Source organism: Pinus tabuliformis, chromosome 4_2 (genome assembly GCF_031772625.1).
Source record: "Pinus tabuliformis cultivar Carrire ecotype Pingquan chromosome 4_2, CPIR1, whole genome shotgun sequence".
Classification (NCBI taxonomy): Eukaryota; Viridiplantae; Streptophyta; class Pinopsida; order Pinales; family Pinaceae; genus Pinus; species Pinus tabuliformis.
In genome coordinates this window covers 668,522,149-668,542,051 of record NC_142304.1, presented here as the reverse complement: position 1 = coordinate 668,542,051, position 19,903 = coordinate 668,522,149, and positions in this window count along the sequence as shown.

The window sequence follows — 19,903 nt, the reverse complement described above, 5'->3', positions numbered from 1 at the left end:
GATGGACTTCCAAATAACTATGGGAAACAGAATGAAGTGTACTCCCGTAGGGAGAGGCACCATAGATTTTCAGACGAAAGTAGGGATAGACATCCGAGCCACTAATTTTTTGCATGTGCCAGGATTAGGGATGAATCTAATTTCAGTGTCTCAGTTACAGGACAAGGGATATGATGTATACTTCATCGGAAAGAAAGTATACGTTAAGCATCCAGGTTGGAAGAGGAAAAAGCAAATTGGGGTTTGAAACAACAAGTTGTATAGGTTGCAGCTCGAATCGCCAATGGCACTGATAGGTAGCAACTATAGTGGTGACAAGGAGCGAAATGAATTATGGCACAGGCGAATGGGACACTTACACCATGGAGCATTGAGGATGCTCAGAGAGATTGTTATAGGGGCACCAGTCCTAAGTAATGAACATGATGACTTATGTAGAGGATGTGTACTAGGAAAGTATGCTAAAGCAGCTTTTACCAAAAGTAACAATAGAGCAAAGGATGTATTAGGATTAATACACTCAGATATCTACGGTACTATGTCCACAAGGGCTCTTACTGGTGGCGAATACTTTGTCACATTTATCGATGATCACTCTAGAAAAAGCTAGATCTATTTCTTAAAGATGAAGGATGAGGTCTTAGATCGTTTTCGAGAGTTCAAGGCTCTTGTTGAAAATATGACAGGGTGTTGTAGCAGCTACAACCACCCTCCAAAATTTTTCCTTATCTGTTAATTTGGGGTAACATCGGATGTGCTCTAGCCATGAAATTTGGTGGAGAGGTTGGGGCACATGACATCTCCAATACCCAGAAAGGGTTTGGGCATATTCTAAACAGATTAGGAGTTATTAAAATAATTAATATTTCTAATGGAGTCCCTAAGTTTAGACTTAGGGAAAATAAAATATTAATGTGTATTAATATGAATCTGTGTTAGAATGGTCCAAAAAGACATGGATCAATCCAGATCTAATATTAGTTGTTGATTAGGTACTTAATCTCGATCGTTGAGATGTCAACAGAAAAAGTATAAGAGGAGGCTTGAGGGGCACTTGGAGAACACACTGAGGGAGACCAGTTAGTTCAATTTCTGGAGCGAGGTTTTCTGAGAAATTGAACCAGTGGTCTAGAGAGCAGTCAGGAGGCAGCAAGTACGAAACAGAGAGATGGGAGATCAGCGCAAAAGAGGCAGACACAGAGCTAGAGGAAGCCACGCAGAGGCAGCAGATACTGTGCAGAGCCAAAAGGGCCCGCGTCATCCACACAGAGGCTGCAGGAGTGACGCGGAAGCCCAGAGAGGCTGTGTAGAGCCTCAGTAGGCTAATACAGAGGGTTTCAGGCTGATGCAGAGGGTTTCAGGTTGTAGCAGAGGTCAATAGGGTCTACGCTGGGTTTAGGAATATGCTGGAAGTTTGTCTATCTATGGGTAAGCCAGTTTGGCACCCTGTTGTACAAGAAAATTGCTGAATAATAAAATCCTCCCTTGCTGCACCGGTTTTCCCACATTTGATTTTTTCTGGGGACATTAGTCCAAAATAACTGTGTCAATGTGTGCATATTTTTGTTTCTATATTACGATGTGATATCTATAGCAGTATTTATTTTAATGTTTGTTGAAGTAATTTCATGAATAACTTATGATGAAATAAGTAGGAAAAGTAAATTAGTTGCTACAGTGATAGAATTTTCACATGGTATCAGAGCAGGTAATCAGAGATAGATAGGGAAAATCAATTATGGGTCGAGACCATGATGCAGAGGCATCCACCTCAGGGACTCACGCAGATTTTCAAAAGATTGCACAAGAGAGAGAGATTTCAATTTCTCTATGTTGGCTTCCAGGTTGGAAGAAGAAGTGGCGTGCATGACTAGTGTTGCATCATCAGAAGTATGGTATATAGACAATGGAGCCTCTTGGCATATGAAGGGAATCAGGGAACGTTTCTCAGAATTACGAGAAGAGAAGATGAACTTTCAGATCACCATGGGGAACAAGGCAAAGTGTACTCCAGTTGGAAAGGGTACCATACGTTTTCAGACAGAATCGGGAGAGCGGTTTCGTGTCACAAATGTACTGCATGTGCCAGGATTGGGGATTAACTTACTTTCCTTGTCACAACTACAAGGCAAGGGCTATGACGTCTACTTCGTCAAGGAGAAGGTATACGTCAAACACCCGAGCTGGAAAAAGAAAGTGCAGATCGGGATCAAAAGTAATCGGTTATACATATTAGAACTAGAATCTCCAATGGCACTAATAGGTACTCATGGGGAAAAAGACTTGAACGAACTATGGCACAAAAAAATGGGTCACTTACACCATGGAGCTCTGAGAATTCTGGATGTGAGTACGGAATGAGATGATGTATGCAGGGGATGCGCTCTAGGAAAGTATGCCAAGGCGACATTTCCTAGGAGCAACCACAGGGCCAAGAGTGTACTAGGATTGATACACTCAGATATCTGCGGACCTATGTCCGTCAAAGCTCTCAGCGGTGCCGAGTATTTCCTTACTTTCATTGATGACCACTCGAGGAAAACTTGGATCTATTTTTTGAAAACCAAGGATGAGGTTTTCAGTCGATTCAAGGAGTTCAAGGCTCTAGTGGAGAATCTGACAGGTAAGAAAATAAAAGTCTTGCGCTCAGATAATGGTGGAGAATATGTCGATAAGGACTTCACTGATTTTTGTGCTAAGGAGGGCATCAGAAGAGAGTGGACAACTCCCTACAATCTGGAGCAGAATGGGGTGGCAGAAAGGAAAAACATGACTATTGTAGAAGTAGTTAGGGCCATGTTGTATGATCAGGATATGCCAAAATTCCTGTGGGCAGAAGCATGCAACACAGCTGTCTACGTTCAGAACAGGACTCCTCATCGGGCATTGAGCAAGATTACTCCAGAGAAAGTCTTCACTGGGAAGACACCTGAAGTAAGTCATTTCAGGATATTTGGGAGTTTGGCATATTGTCGCATACTCGAAGAAAAGAGGAAGAAGCTGGATAAGACCGCAGAAAAGGGGTATCTGGCAGGATATAGCGAGAACGCTAAGGCATACAGGATCTATCTTCCAGGGAGCAGGAAGGTAGTAGTATGACGAGATGTAAAGTTCATGGAGGACAGAGCTTTCAGAAGATCTCGCAAAATGCCTTCCAAGGAGTAGTCGAAAGAGGATCTGTTGGTCATGCCTCTTCAACCAACGGAAGTGAAGAATCCTTCCTCAGATCAGGAAGATTCTCAAGATGAGGAAGAGGAGCAAACAGAAGCACTTGCTGGCAAAGGAAGAACCAACAGGGAACTTTGTCAGATTCTGCGTGATGCAGAGAACTTCATCGGAGAGCCAGGGAACAGTAAAAGGGAGCGAAAATAGCCAGAAAAGTATCAGGCGTTAGTAGCTTAGGATGGAGAACCTGCCAGCTTCAAGGAAGCAGCTCAGCATCACGTCTAGCTAGATGTGATGGTGGAGGAGTATAACTCCATAATGGTAAACGATGTCTGGGAGGTGGTGTCAAGGCCTCAAGACAGATTTGTGGTAGGTTCCAGATGGATCTACAAGATTAAATATGCTGCGGACGACAGTATTGAAGAATACAAGGCCAGGTTTGTGGCTAAGGGGTATGCTCAAAAGGAAGGGATTGACTATGAGGAAACCTTCGCCTCAGTAGCCAAGTATACATCTATTAGGACCGTGATATCTCTTGCAGCCTAGATGGGATGGGAGATCCATCAGATGGATGTCAAGACGACATTTCTGAACGGGGTAATACAAGAAGAAGTATACATTGAACAACTAGAGGGCTTTGAAACTCATGAGAATAAGTCTCATGTATGCAGACTGAAGAAAGCCTTGCATGGGCTGAAGCAGGCACCGAGAGCATGGTATGGTCGAATAGATGGCTACTTGTAGAGGATGGGGTTTGTTAAGAGTGACACAGATCCGAATCTCTACTATTTGGTCGTAGAGAGCGAGCCACTTATCTTAGAATTATATGTGGATGATCTCTTCCTGACAGGATCATCCAGACTCATTTAAGACTACAAGAAGAATCTAGCCACAGAGTTTGATATGAAGGATTTGAGGCGAATGCACTATTTTCTAGGGTTGGAAGTTTGGCAGCAGAAAGGAGAAATCTTCCTTGGGCAAGGAAGGTATGTTACAGAAATTCTGAAAAGGTTCGGGATGGGAGACTATAGACCTATGGCTACGCCAATGATCACCAACTAGAAGAAGATTTATGCATCAGAAGACAAGGATGTCGATCCCTCCCTATACCGACACCTCATAGGGTCCCTGATGTATCTTGTCATTACCAGGCCAGATATTTGCTACGCTGTCAACACCCTCAGTTAGTACATGGTGGAACCAAAGAGGGCTCACTGGGCAGCAGCCAAGCACATTCTCAGGTATTTACAGGGAACAGTTGATTATGGGCTCTTGTACAAAAAGGGGAAGGATATCAGGTTGAGTGGATTTACTGATGCAGATTGGGCAGGAAGTTCAGTGGATCGGAAAAGTACCTCTGGGTACTATTTCAACATTGGATCAGGAATAACCTCCTGGTGCAGTAGGAAACAAAAGTCCGTGGCTCTGAGCTCGTCTGAGGCAGAATATATGGCAGCAAGCACAACTTTATGTGAGGACATATGGATTAGAAAATTGCTAGTAAACCTATTCAAAAGAAATATGGAGGTGACCAGGATCATGTGTGATAATCAGAGTTGCATCAAACTCTCTGAGAATCCAGTATTTCATGATAGGTCAAAGCATATTGATATCCAGTGTCACTTTGTCAGAGATTGTGTCCAACGTGGAGCTGTACAGTTGAGCTACACTCCTACAGGGGAACAAGTGGCAGATATCCTCACCAAGGCCCTTGGAAAGTCAAAATTTGACTACTTCAGGGAAAAGATGGGGATGGTAAAGAACCCCTTTCAGAAGTAGTGTGTTAGCAACACAAATGAAGAGGGAGTTGCAGTGCAGATGCAGTGTTGGGAGAAAGGACCAACAGTAGCACAGATGCAGAGGGAGTTGCAGTGCAGATGCAGTGTTGGGAGAAAGGACCAACAACAACACAGATGCAGAGGAAGGTGCAGTGCGGATGCAGTGCTGGGAGAAAGGACCAACAATAGCATGGATGCAGAGGGAGTTGTCGTATAGATGCAACAGTGGCAGTGGCAGAACCATGGGCAAAAATACAATATGCAACAGTGCAAAGGATGTTGGTCAGGGAGGCCTAGCATCAGCACAGGTACCACTGTCGGATGATCAGAGTAATACTCAGTGAGGAGTATTGCTAGAGCATAGTCCTCGCTAAGAGGGAGTGTTGATTTGGGGTAGCATCAGATGTGCTCTAGCCACGAAATTTGGTGAAGAGGTTGGGGCACATGAGATCTCCAATACCCAGAAAGGGTTTCGGCAGATTCTAAAAAGATTAGGAGATATTAAAATAATTAATATTTTTAATGGACTCCTTAAGTCTAAAGTTAGGGAAAATAAAATATCAATGTGTATTAATACGAATCTGTGTTAGAATGGCCCAAAAAGACATGGATCAAGCCACTTAGCCGTTGATTAGGGACTTAATCTTGGCCGTTGAGATGTCAACAGAAAAAGTATAAGAGGAGGCTTGAGGGGCACTTGGAGAACACAATGAGGGAGACCAGTCAGTTCAATTTCTGGGGCGGGGTTTGTTGAGAAATTAAACCAGTGGTCTGTAGAGCAGCCAGGAGGCAGCAAGTACGGAACAAAGAGATGGGAGATTAGCACAGAAGAGGCAGACGCAGAGCTAGAGGAAGCCACGCAGAGGCAACAGAGAATGCGCAAAGCCAGAAGGGCTTATGTCACCCATGCAGAGACTGTAGGAGTGACGCAGAAGCCCAGAGAGGCTACGCAGAGCATTAGTAGGCTGACGCAAAGGGTTTCAAGCTAATGCAGAGGGTTTTAGGTTGTAGCAGAGGTCAGCAGGGCCTACGCTAGGTTTAGGAAAGTGCTGGAAGTTTGTCTATCTGTGGGTAAGCTAGTTTGGCACCCTGTTGTACAAGAAAATCACTGAATAATAAAATCCTCCCTTGCTGCATCAGTTTTCCCACATTGGGTTTTTTCCAGGGACATTAGTCCAAAATAACTATGTCAATGTGTGCATATTTTTGTTTCTATATTACGATGTGATATCTGCAGAAGTATTTATTTTAATGTTTGTTGAAGTAATTTCATGAATAACTTATGATGAAATAAGTAGGAAAAGTAAATCAGTTGCTGTAGTGATAGAATTTTCACATTAGCTTTGTTTTGGAGCCTCCCTACCAACCATTCTCAGTAGCTTGTCTTGAACTATCAAGTACATGAGCTTCATTGGTTTTCTAGCAGCTTGCCAGCCTGTGCATGATAGCTTGCTTCACTCCCTTCACAGGCTGCTACTTAGGACTTGGTCTAGCTGCTGGCTGAGCAACTCCCTCAAGAAATTGCGCAATTCTGGAGGGGAACCAGCCTTCCTCCAGAAATTACACAAATCTAACTGGAAGCCTGCTGGGCTCAAAAATTGCGCAATCCTGTCATCCAACCTTCCTTGTGAAAACTACGCAATCTGGGCCAACAGTGCTGCTCAACCCAGAAATTGTGCAATTCTAGGAAACAGGTAGCTTCTCCTCCCAAAAATTGCGTAATCACTTTGGACAGCCAGCCCAGCTTCCTCCCAGAAACTGCACAAAAATCCCCCTCAGTCAAGCAGGATGTTGCATGTGCCTTCAGGTTGACTGGTTCCACCCGGGAGCGAGAAAACTTGACTTGCAAGCATGGGATGATTTTTCCTGAAATAGCAAAAAGCAACATTCAAAAAGCATCCCTAGATTTTAGGGAGCTATTTTTAGCATCTAGAGGTTACATGCAAAGATCGTTTTAGAAACATTCCTCCAAGTGTCATTTTTTCCTAGATTTGTTGCATGCGTGTCATGAGCCTCAAGCTTATTTATTCGACACATCAAAGCTCATTCTTCACATCAATCTTGGAGCTCTTACATCCCATAGCACATCCAAGAGTCTTCGACACATCCAACTTTGCTATTTCCGGGGAAGTCTGCTTAACTTGTCTTTTACAACATTTCGGTCGCTTTTTGTGTTTTGGCTTATGCGAGTGCTGTCTGCTTGATTTCTATGAACACTTGTTGTTGTTTGCATGCATATTATCTTGTACAAGCACTGTTTTAGTTTTTATTAGCATCTCACTGTTGTCGCATGCATGACACTGTTTTGCACGAACGGTCACTGATTCAGCGACTCATCTCACACACATGCATGTTGTTCCGTTTTCTAAATCTTGCATTCACAGTTTTCATGCATGATCATTCACTTCTTCTTACACTCAGTATCGCCATGCATTCACATCTTCATTTACTTTCAGTTGCCTGTTGATGGGTCTAAGCAACCTTGGCCTGGACTTTGCCTCACCAAGACAACATTGTGCAATTCTGAGAGGGAAGGCTCTACCTTCCTCCCAGAAAATGTGCAATTCTGGCCAGTGACTGCCCTCCAGTCTTGCCTTGCGCAATTATGAGAGGCAGTGACTGCTGGCCCAGAAAATTGCGCAATGCAGTCCCTGGGCCTGCAACACTTGCCAGCTGAAATTGCACATTGCACAATCCCAGCAGCCAACAGGCCAGTCTGGATTGTGCATTTCACAATCCCAGCAGTCAACCAACCTCCCGACAATCCCAACTTCCTTTTGTGCAGTTCCGACAGTCAGTCTGCCTACCTCCCAGTGAAAATTGCGCAATCCTTGCCAGTCAATCCCTAGGTATGTTGCATGTCGTTCCTCAAGTTTTCTTTGGTTTTAGCTGACAGATTTCTTGCCATGCATGTCACCATGTATCTAGATATAACAGGTGTTTGTTTGTCTCTCAACAGTTTAGGATCAATGACCTCCAAGAGAGCAGGGTCAAAGGACACAAATGAAAGTGCAACTGGAGCAGCAATTGAGCGAGTGTCTACGAGTTTTGCAATCTATGAAAACACCAAACTAATTGTAGACAAAGACATCAAGCTGAAATGGCAAGATGTCAATGATGCATTCTTAGGCACATTCGGGGAAGATCTCGAAGATCGCCAAGTCTATGTGAGCATTCACAAGTCCGGCTTGTACCGGATTGCATGCAGGTATCCCGCATTCCCATGCATGGACATGATACATTAGATCGTCTCGCACACCGATCCCGAGACGATGACATTGAGAAGTGTCAGCGGGACGGAGATTTCTACCTTCAGGGAACAGAATTATTAGCAGATGTACCATTTGTCGAAGCCAGTGATCACCATGGAGACACCCTTCAGCATACCCAATAGCAATGCCAACTCCAGCGATATCTTGAAGAACTAGGTGAAGGAGCCAGCCAAATTCAGGATGACACCCAACCAGATTTAGAAGATGAAGATGCTACATAAGGCATATCAATACTTGGTCATATTTGCATGTCGCTTGCATGGCCAAGAGAGCACCAAGACCTTCCCGCAGAGTTGGGTAAAGCATGCAACTGGTCCCACATGTTGGCTCACAGGCTGAAGGAATAGGTATCAGGAGCTCGGCAGCTATCCAAAGGTCAACAAACAAAAATATGCATGTCCACTTACATCTTGGATGCAATCTGTGCCCATCAGGTGTTCCTGGGCATGAAGTGGTCATGGATATCGGCGGAAACCTTTGTCAAAACTTATTGTAAACTGTTTTCTGAATGCAGCTTTAGAGGAGTTATCACACAACTGCCATATCATTTTGTCACCCCGGTGTACAAGATGATATATGAGCAGGATCCACCTTGCATGTCGAAGGTAACAATGGAGGCACTGATCGATATTGCGAATTGGTATGCCTCACTGTCCGACACCTTCATACGGATGTATAGCGCGGAGAAGCCTCTGCATGTTTTGCCAAAGTTTTCCATGGACAAGCTCATCATGCAAGAAGTATCATACCACATCTCGACACAATTCTCAGCTAGGCTGCACCAGAAGAAGAAGGCACCTTGGCCCACTCTTCCGTTGTGGATCGAGTTGTATGAGATACGAAACCTCAAGCATGTGGATGTCGAAACAGAGGAGATCAAGAAATATCCTTTCGACATCCAAAGCTTCAATCCGTATGACCCGCATTGTATTGTGAAAGATCACTGCGCGAGAGTACAGTTTCAGTGGATCCATGGGGCGTGTCATTGGGTGGAGGAAGACCCATGGAGATATTGTTACAACTTCTCCAGGCCCAATGAACCAATCGACATTGTTGTGGAATGGTTAGCAAAGCAACATCCGGGAGAGCACCAATAGCATCAGTAGCAGAGGAAAACATACCGGTGCGCGAAAAAGGCAAGAGGAAGATTGTCGACAGCGCGGAGGCAGAACAAAGCTGCAAGTTTAGAGCAGACCTACTTGTACAGAAAGCAGCTTTAGCAGAAGAGGCAAAGAGGCAACAACACGACACGAGGAACATGCAAAGGCGGAGAGAAAAATAGAGGATGGAGCAAACAGTGAAGTAGTTGCATGAGTTGAAGGAGCAACTCCGAAAGGCACAGGAGCTGCGCAGACAGGAGAAGTGTTAAAATTGGCAACTAAGGCCAAAATCCATGTGGGTCATCTTATTTATGGCAGCTGATATTTTTCTTGGATTCCTCTCATCGAGAGGTGTAGGATTGATCTAACGATCATTCGGTTCTGACAAGTATTTATGGAGATATGAATTTATTTGTATTTATTTGACAAATTGTCAAGGTCGGCCAACAGCTAAATGTGTGGCACACATGCTCAACGTTTCATATAAATACCAGTGAGGTTGAGGCATTATCACTCATCTCATCTCATCTTACATTCTTATCTCTCTCTCATAACTTGATTGGGTAAATAAGGAGCAACAACTCTCATGTGGCAGGAGGACACAACAAGGAAGATAGATGCAACTAGGAGAAGGACGCAGGTCTGTTCCAGTATTGACTGTGGTTGAAATGCAACAAGCAAGGGATGACTGCATTGACCAGCGAGGGAGATGTTTTGACTATAGCCTAGTGTGGGGAATCTCCTTCAAGCAAGTCGCAATTCTGATCTGTTGTTCGTTGACCTGATTTGACCATCGAATCGACCAGCGCTGACTAGTTAGGGTTGACCGCAGGGCTGCCAATGCGTTGACTTGTTTTGGGTTGACCTTCATCGCTGTTGAATGCTAAGTTGAGCAAGGTTGATTCAAGGTCATTTGTGGACTGTTTGACCAACATTACAAGTGTTGGTTAGGTTATTTATTACTGCTGTCATAAATTACAGAACTATACATTTGTACTACTTCTCTCTCTGCTGAACTATTGAAGATTATAGAAGAATTGATCAAAGGGTTTCCCCGCATTGGGGTTTGTCCCTGGCTAGCTGCCACATCTGGTGTCTCTTGTCTTGGCTTGTTTTCTGTCGATCTATTAATGTTCTATCAGCACTTTACTTTATGTTAATGTGATTTCTTAACAGTGGCTAATAAGAAGAAATTGAAGTAAACTGCACTAAGCATAGAACATACCATAAATTAACATGGTATCAGAGCTGAGGTGAAGACAAAGCCCAAGCAAGAGCAAGAGAAAGAGAAATCATCGAAGGTTGTTGAAGCAATCTTAAAGACTTCATGGGGTCCTCATCACACTTCCCCGCTGAAGACAAGCTCCATGAGAAGTCTGACTATCACGGATGGAAGATGTCTCTCGATCTGACATTGGAAGAGCAAGAAGTGTTGGACCATGTGAGAGGCAGAATCATTGAGCCTCCATCAAATGCATCTGTTGCTGCTAGGAACAAGTGGACCAGGGGTGAAGTCAAAGCAAAGAAGATCATCCGGGACTCTATCAACAAGCACCTGGTGGCCTACGTTTCCGAGCTAACCACCTCCAAGGAAATCTACGATAGACTGGTAAGCTTATTTAAAGTTAGTGATGCAAATCAAGTTTTGTTCCTTAAGAATAAGCTGAAGGAAATTAAGAAGGGAAAAGATGAGAGTATGCAAGCCTACTTCTTAAGGATCACCGAGATCAAGAATGATCTCCTATCAATTGGGGAAGTCATTCCTGACAGGGAACTGACCATCACAACTCTTGGAGGGCTCCCATCCGAATGGTATGTATTCAGAACCACTCTTCTCAACAATAATGTAATTCTAGGATTTGAGGAATTGATGGCGAGATGCATTCAAGAAGAGACAAGGATGGAAGAGCAGGAAATGTTTGCATTTAGAGGCAATCCCGCTGCTTTCTCCTCCCATGCTAAAAGGAGAAATAATTCCGGGGCAAAATCTAAGGGAAAGGTCGGACCGAAAGGTGGAAGGAAAGGAAGATGTTTCATTTGCAACAAAATTGCCACTATGCAAGGGGGAGTGTCCTGATAGAAAGGACACATCTCATGACGATGATCAAAATCACTCCAAGGGAAATTCCAACAACAACCAAAGGAAGGGCAGGTTCAATGGCAAAGGAAAGAGGAATGCCAGAAATCAAGGAAGTGGTCAACCCTCCAAGAAGGCAAGAAACTCCGGGTATGAATCTAACGTTGTTAACAATAAGCAAGATGAATATTATCTGATATCGGCCCTCTTTACTACTTCTCCTCCGGACTCGTTGGGCAATTGGCTTATTGATAGTGGTGCCTCAAGGCACTTCCCTGGTTACAAAGAAGCTCTCTCTAATATAATAGAGAAGGAGACCAACCTAGAAATTATTCTTAGAGACAACTCCAAATATCCCATGAAAGGTATAGGGAATGTTTCTCTTCAATTGAATTAGGGTAACACAATTCACTTGCAAGAAGTCCTATATGTACTTGATCTCAAAAAGAACCTGGTGTCCATTTCGGCAATGGAAGACAAAGGCTACAAGGTGGCCTTCATCAATGGCAAGGTATGTGTATGGAAAAAGAATTTTAAAGATTCTTTCACACTTGGGTTTCGAGTTGACTCTTTATATCAATTCGGAGGAAGTCTGTTGGGTGTTATGTCTTGTGACACATCTCTTCAATCCGAACTATGGCATCAGAGGTTTTCTCACCTTCATTATTATAAAGCTCTACTTGATGTGAGACAAATGGTGACAGGGATTCCCGAGTTTAAAGTAGAGCAAGAAGGTGTATGTCCGGGATGTGTCAAAGGAAAGCTCAAAAGGGGACCATTCCCCTCAATCCATAGCAAGACCTCTGATATATTGTAGTTGGTTCACTCTGACATATCTAGTATGATGCCTGTGAACTCCTTGGGAGGATATTTATATTACCTCACTTTTACAGATGATTATTCTCGCAAGACTTGGATATACTTCTTGAAAAAGAAGGATGAAGTGTTCTCCTGGTTTCGTCACTTCAAAGCCTTGATCAAGAATCAAATTGAAAAGAAGATCAAGATCTTAAGGAATCATAATGGGATCGAGTATAAATCCAATGAGTTCCATGACTTTTGTAAGGAAGCTGGCATTAAGAGGGAGACCACAACACCATACACTCCTGAGCAAAATGGTGTGGCAGAAAGGAATAATCGTACAATTATGGAAGTTGTTCGTTCCATGCTCTGTGATCAAAGGCTTTCGAAGTTTCTATGTGCCGAAGCTGCAAATACTGCCGTATATGTTCAAAACCGATGCCCTCATCAAGCATTGGATTCCAAGACTCCCGAAGAGATGTTCACTTGTAAGAAAACTGATGTATCTCATTTTAGAATTTTTGGAAGTCCTGTATATTTTCATGTGCCGAAAGAGAAAACGAATAAACTGGGTGCATCTGGAAAGAAGGGAATCTTCGTGGGCTATAGTGAAAATACTAAGGGCTATAGAATTTATGTGGCTGGTCAAAGGGAAGTCGAGATTAGCCATGTTGTCACCTTTGACGAAGATATGGCTCTTAGCAAAGTTGACAATCTTCCCATACTAAGGAAATCTTGAGAAGTTGACACCAGCAAACCGGAGGAAAAGCAAGATGAAACAATGCCCAAAGTGGAAGAACGCATGGACCCTATTGATCCCCCTCCACAAGAGCCTTCCTCTTCTAGGAAGAGGCCCTCATGGCCTAGGGGCACACTTGATGATGTTGAACGACACATTGCACCCAGAGGGACTTTTCGGGAAAGCAAGAAGCCGACTAGGTATCATGGATACTTGACCATTATGAGCATGATCATTCAAAATGAGCCCTCATCGTTCGCTGAAGCTGTGAAGCATCAAGTATGGAAGGATGCTATGATTGAGGAATACGACTCCATCATGAAGAACGATGTCTGGGATGTGGTCCCCAGACCCTAGGACAAAACTATTGTTACTTTGAAATGGCTTTACAAGATAAAGCATGGAGCTAATGGAAGTGCTGAAAAGTATAAAGCTCGTTTTGTTGCTTGTGGCTTCTCTCAAAACGAAGGTATAGACTATGATGAGATATTTGCACCTGTTGCCCGATATACCACCATCCACTCGATCATAGCCCTTGCTGCTTTGCAAGGATGGAATCTACATCAGATGGATGTCAAGACTTGTTCTTGCATGGTTTGATGAAAGAGGAAGTCTATGTGGAACAACTCGAAGGATTTGAGGTTCATGATCGAGAATCTCATGTATGCAGGTTGAAGAAAGACCTCTATGGGCTAAAGCAAGCACCCCGAGCTTGGTATGAGAGAATCGATAGCTACTTGATGAAGTTGGGATTCACTAGGAGTTAAGCCGACCCTAACCTTTACTTTAAGGTTGAAGATGATAAACCTCTCATACTGGTGTTGTACATTGACGACCTCTTTCTGACAGGTACAGACCCTCTCATTCACAAATGTAAGAGGGAGTTGGCTTCTGAGTTTGAGATGAAGGACCTAGGATTGGAAGTCTGGCAGAAGCCAGGGGAGATTTTCCTATCTCAAGGAAAATATGTGGTGAATATATTAGAGAGATTCGGTATGGTGGACTGCAAGCCCGTGACTACCCCGATGGAGCTTGGCTTCAACAAGTCAAGTGGTAGTGTTGTTGGACCTGTTTTGCAAAATGATACCGAGCATCGTCAACTCATCGGAGCATTGATGTTCTTGGTGAACTCCTGTCTGGATATATGTTTTGCAGTCAACATATGGTTGAGCCTCACCACTCACATTAGATTGGTGCCAAGAATCTGTTGAGATACCTTCATGGCACAATCACTCATGGGTTGAGATACACTGTTGGAGATGTGAGACTACATGAATATACTGATGCTGATTGGGCAGGTAGTGTGGTGGACCGAAAGATCACTTTCGAGTGTTGTTTCTCTTTGGGATCTGCCTTGATATCCTAGATGAGCAGGAAGTAGAAGTTGGTGGCTTTGAGCACCGCTGAGGTAGAGTACATTGCTGCGAGTATGGCCTCTTGTGAAGTTGTTTGTTTGTGGAAGCTCTTCAGTGATTTGTTTGGATTTACATTGGATACTACCGTAATCCTGTGTGACAACCAGAGAGGGATTCGTTTATCAGAGAATCCCGTATTTCATGATTGCTCCAAGCATATCAATATCAGGTACCACTATATCCAGGATATGGTCCAGCGGGGAGAAATAAGGCTCCAACATATCAGTACAGATGAGCAAGTTTCCGACATTCTGACGAAGCCCCTGGGAAAGGTCAAATTCTTGACTTTCCGAAAATGACTTGGAGTCGTTGAGAGACCCTCTTATGAGGATCCTGCATGATGGATGCACTAAGCTCTGGGAGCTCCGGGGGGTGTGGGGTACTTCTTGGAGCAACATGCGACCACAAGGCGACTCACCCTCCCCTAGTGGTGCAGGATGAAAGGTTCAGCCTTCCCCTGTGATACCCCATGGCGACTTAGGGAAAAGATGATTGGTTCTCCTGTTGAGGCATATTACCCATGCACTCTGGGACTCATGGGAAGTACCTCTCATCTTGCCAATGAGTAGGGAAATGGGGTTAGGGACTGTTGACCACTACGTGTCAACTACCCATAGCAGTACACCCCCTTTTTTCGCAAAAGGGATAGTGCTTGACCAACGTGTCCGTGCCATTCGACTATCATCATCAGCTCGATCATGTTATGTTGTAAACCCAATCTGCATGTGTAATTGAAAATAATCTTAGCAGATCTGAATCATGTATGTAAATTGCCTAGGAAAACCTAATTTTCTAGTGATAATCTACGTTCCGGAAGGTCTTTTGTCTCACCGATCCATGATTGGCAGAGTTTTCCTCCAGCCTAACCCCAAAGCCGGAATGAATTTTGTCATTAGAATCTTAGGGGAATCCTAGTGTGCTTCGAGTCTATGTAAAAGTAATTTGGAAATAATTCTGACTATTTGGTTAGGTTATTACAAGTTGCTTGATCTGCTAGATTATGTTTGTGTCGCAGAATGGGTGGTTTATGAGGGTCTATGTCAAATGGGTTTTTCCCCTTGAGATGTAAAATTTTAGTCATGATGTAAGGTGTCTTGAGGGTTAGAAAATGTTTTATCCCCTCATAAGTCCCAAGTCCTAGGTCTTAGGGGATTTTTCCAAAAGCTAAGTTCGAAGATCCAAAAACAAAAAATAAAAATAATAAAAAAGGGTATAAATAATAAAAAATAATAAAATTAAAAAATAATAAAAAATTAAATTAAATTAAAAGAAATAAAAAATAAAATAAATAAAAAATTTGAAAAATAAAATAAAATAATAATAAGTCAAAGTTTTGGGAAAACAAATGCAAAATTTTATTTTTTAATATATTAAAATGCATTTAAAATTTCGACGGATGAGATTGAAAGGGATTTTGATCCTCATCGATGGTCGAGATTAGTTTGACATAGATCACTCAAACTAGCCATGGATCACTCGAACTAGCCGTTGGGAATTTTTCCTTTAAATATGGTGTCAAGGGTCATTTGAGATCATTCGATCTGAGAGTCGCGTGCTAAAGAAAGCTCTCTTGTAGTCATTTTTTGTGCAATAAAGAAAGACTTTGGGGTTGAAAATCTTGCTGGTGTTACTCTTCTGGAAATGCTGTAAGATGTTTCATTTTTCTGCATAATTTATTTTGAGTCATTGATAATAGCTTGATGAAGATTGATCTAGGCACATGTATCTTGTCTGATCTCTGGGGTTTGAATGATAGTTTAATTTCTGAAATATAATGGCAGGTATCTCCATTTGATCTGAATTCACTGTTGTTTTCTTCCTCTATGTTAATGGTTGATTTAAGCTGTGCAGGATATCTTTAGTTTTGAGTTTATCGGGCGTTAGGGGAAGTTCTTGGCTAAACCAGCCAATTCCCGAATTGCATTTTCTGAAAGAGCCCAGCCAATTTTAATCCCGGGCTTATCATTAGAATTTTTGTTGCAGATGCATGAAGGGTTTTCTGAAGCACCTCACATTAAATTTAAAATTCTAAAAATATTCTGTGGCATAATGGCAAATCTGGCTAGTTAGAGCCTTTAAATTGTAATTATTGTAATTATTTAGCTGATTTTTGTTAGGGTTTTAGGTTTCTTCCTTGCACATTTTACTTCTAGGTGTTTAGTTTTTATAGGTTGCAGGTACAGATTTTGAAAATTTTCAGGGTTTCCATCAGGCAATCTGGAGCAGGAAAGATTCAAAATTTTAATTAAATTTACAGACTACGGGTTTGCTACTGCGTTTTCATTTTTCACTGTTGCCTGGAATTTTATTGCTGCAGAAAAATTTTGAAATTTTTATAAGGGTTCACAGGTTTTCTAGAGAATCTCTTCATGTGCGGCTACATCAACCTGCTGCCACCTGCCATCGCTGTCTCAGTTTTTCCTATTCACGTTGCCTCCACTCCAAAAAACTGCAAAAGAACTATTACCATTTTCGCTGGCAAAGATTTAAAAAAAAAACTCCACGCAGCACCCTCTCTCCCTGCGTTCAGCAAGCTGCTTGCACACTTCTCCAGCGCCCTTCCTCATTTGCGTGCTCCATTTCCCTGCACCAAGAAACCCAAATTCGTCCAGTTCTTCTTCCCATCAATCACCTGCAAAAAACACACACCTGCATTCCTCACCCAGCAACTCAGCAATCTCCTCTACACGCTCAGTTTTTCCACGCTACTCTCCTTTCCGCCGTCGGGCTAGTATCAAGATGCCTGCAGTCAATCCACTACCCACCTGTGTGCTGCATTTTTGCTGCAAACCCGTCATCCCTTCAGCTCATCCCCCTTCTTAATTGCTGCCCAAGCTCTACCCGCATCTCTTCCATCCTTCGAAGGCCTCACGTCGACCTGCAAATCCATTTCTCAGTAGTCGTTTCCCTTGCCCGCCATCCAGCTCTCATGCCAACCTACAAACAGTCACGCAAACAATAACCAGTGATTTTTGATATGTCTGCGTTTGGATTTATGGTTTAACGGGTAATGCATTTTTTTGTATAGTTTAGTTTTAGATTTTAGAATTAAATCTTTAGTTTAGATTTTAATTTTTTAGTTTATGTTTAATTATACGTTTGCCTATTTTTATTATTTCATTAGACTTAGATTTTTTTTGTTTTTTTTTTTAACTTTAATAAAAAATAATAATAAAAATCCTTAAAAAAAATAAAAAATTAAATATCTAAAAGTTAGACTTTTATTTGTTTTATTTAGATTTAGATTTATTTTTATAAAAAAAATATAAAAAAGGCATCAAAAAGTTCCTTTTAGATTTTAGATTAGACTTTAGTTTAGGTTTAAATTTTATTTATTCAGACTTTAGTTTTGCTTTATGTTTAAGTTTAAAAATAATATCAAAAAAGCATAAAAGGTCCCTTTAGTTTAGTTTAGATTAGATCTCAATTTTATTAGGACTTTAATTTTGTTTTATTTTAAACTTTTAAATTTTTATAAAAATTAAAAAAAAAAATTCATAAAGGTTTTTTTAGAATTTAGTTTTTTTTTTTTTCATGATTTTGATCATAAAATGAAAAATCATTAAAAAAAAAAATAAATTTTTTTTTTGAAAGAAAAGGTTTTTTCGTGGTATTTGATATAGCTAAATGTGCTTAAATTTTTACTTTTGAAGATTAGATGGTCAGCATTTAAATTGCATGGTCATTCAAAGCATTTGATTTTCTTGAAGTTTAACTACTGGAACATTGTTAAAGCATTGTGCGTTTATCGAATATCTTACATTGCTTGGGTTATTTGATGATAAATGATTGTTTTACAAGGTTCATATTTCTACAGCATTTGATAAACAATTATTTAATCATTAACTCCATAAGGCACTGGTATATTAATTTCTAAAATCAATCAGGTGCCAAATTTCCTTGCTGTGTCTCCCAACCCAATTGGTCCACAGTTTGTCTTCCTTTGTCCCATAGGGTCTATCCCCCTTAGCCTCGGGAGACGGCTTAAACAGAGAGATCGGGGATCAGGGTGACAGCCCCCGGTCTGACCGTTGTCGTGACTATCTATGCAACAACATTTTTTGGCACCGTTGCCGAGGAGAGAGTTTTTTCTGCCCTTGGTTTATTCGAAATTCATCATTCTTTCTTCTTTCTCATCTCTCATTTGAGCTAGCAAGGTCAACATTTTTTGGCATCATCTCATATTTTCCGCCATTCGTTATTTTTTGGCATCATTTGGATATTTTCATTGCCCTATCTTTCATCATATCGTTTAATCGAACCTTTAGCAACTACTTTTCGGTTCATCTCTTGTTTGGGTGGTGAGTCCATTTCTTTTATTTTTCCCAGGCAAGAAGCCTCCCTCATATCTGCTTGTTTGTTGCTTTTTGGATCCTAGAATTAGATTCATTGTTCAAGTGGCGACTCCACTTCTTTCATCTCTTGATTTTCTTGAGCAGAGATCTCTTTCTATCATCCATTTGGTCCCTCGTTATCCATCATGGATTATTTGTTTAAACCATGTCATTTTACTAATGATCTCCATGATTTATCAGAAGTGGCCATTTCTAAATTACCTTTGTTCTCGGGTGGTGGTTCAGTCGCTGTTAGAAGGCATTTATGGAGTTTTTATCGTATAACGTTAATGTATTGTAGACTTCCTCAATATGATCATGAAGATGTCAAAATGTGTCTATTTGTCCTTTCTTTAGAGGGTGATGCTTTGAATTGGTTTAATAATTGTCCTGAAGACTCTTTCACTTCTTTACAAGACATTTTCAATGCTTTTAAAGATAGATATGGTGATCCAGATAGCTCGCCTTGTGCCCCTAAAATTTTGCAACAGAATGAAAGTAATCTTATAAAAGGTCCAGCTGTCGATGAAAGATTTCAAGACAATTCTTCATATCAGAATGTGCCATCCACCTGTACCATTGCAGATCAAATCCATGATAGTGGAAAAGCAGGGACAAATTATAAAATCAGTGTCGACAATGAAAGGGAAAATCAGAAGCAAGTTACAGAAGAACTAATGTGGCTGGTAAAAAATATGGGGATCAATCAAGAAAAATTTGTAACTAATTACACCAATGATATGAAAACTTTATGCACCCACCTGGAAAAACGTGATAAGGAGATCGAAATCATGAAAATTAAACACTCTAATCACGTAACCGACATGCAAAGTCAGCATGCTAAAGAAATTGAGACCATGAAAACTAATCATGACAGGGAGATTAATTTTATGCAAAGCAAGTTATCAGGCTTAGAGGAAAACATGACGACCATGGAAGCTAATCAGATATGTCTTCAGAATAATTTATTGACTATGGAAGAATACCATGCCAGGGAAATTAGTACTATGAAAGTTGAACACTCTAGCCAGATAGATGCCATCACAATACAGGTACATAAATTTCAACAACGGTCAGAGGCTGAAAGAAACTAGCAAACATCGACAGATCAGAAGCCTCCTTATTTGCTACAACAAGCTCCATCTTATTATGAAGAGGTCATTGGTTCGATTGAAAAGTGGTTAATTGAAGGTGATCCAGATAAAATTAAAAACGATAAAGA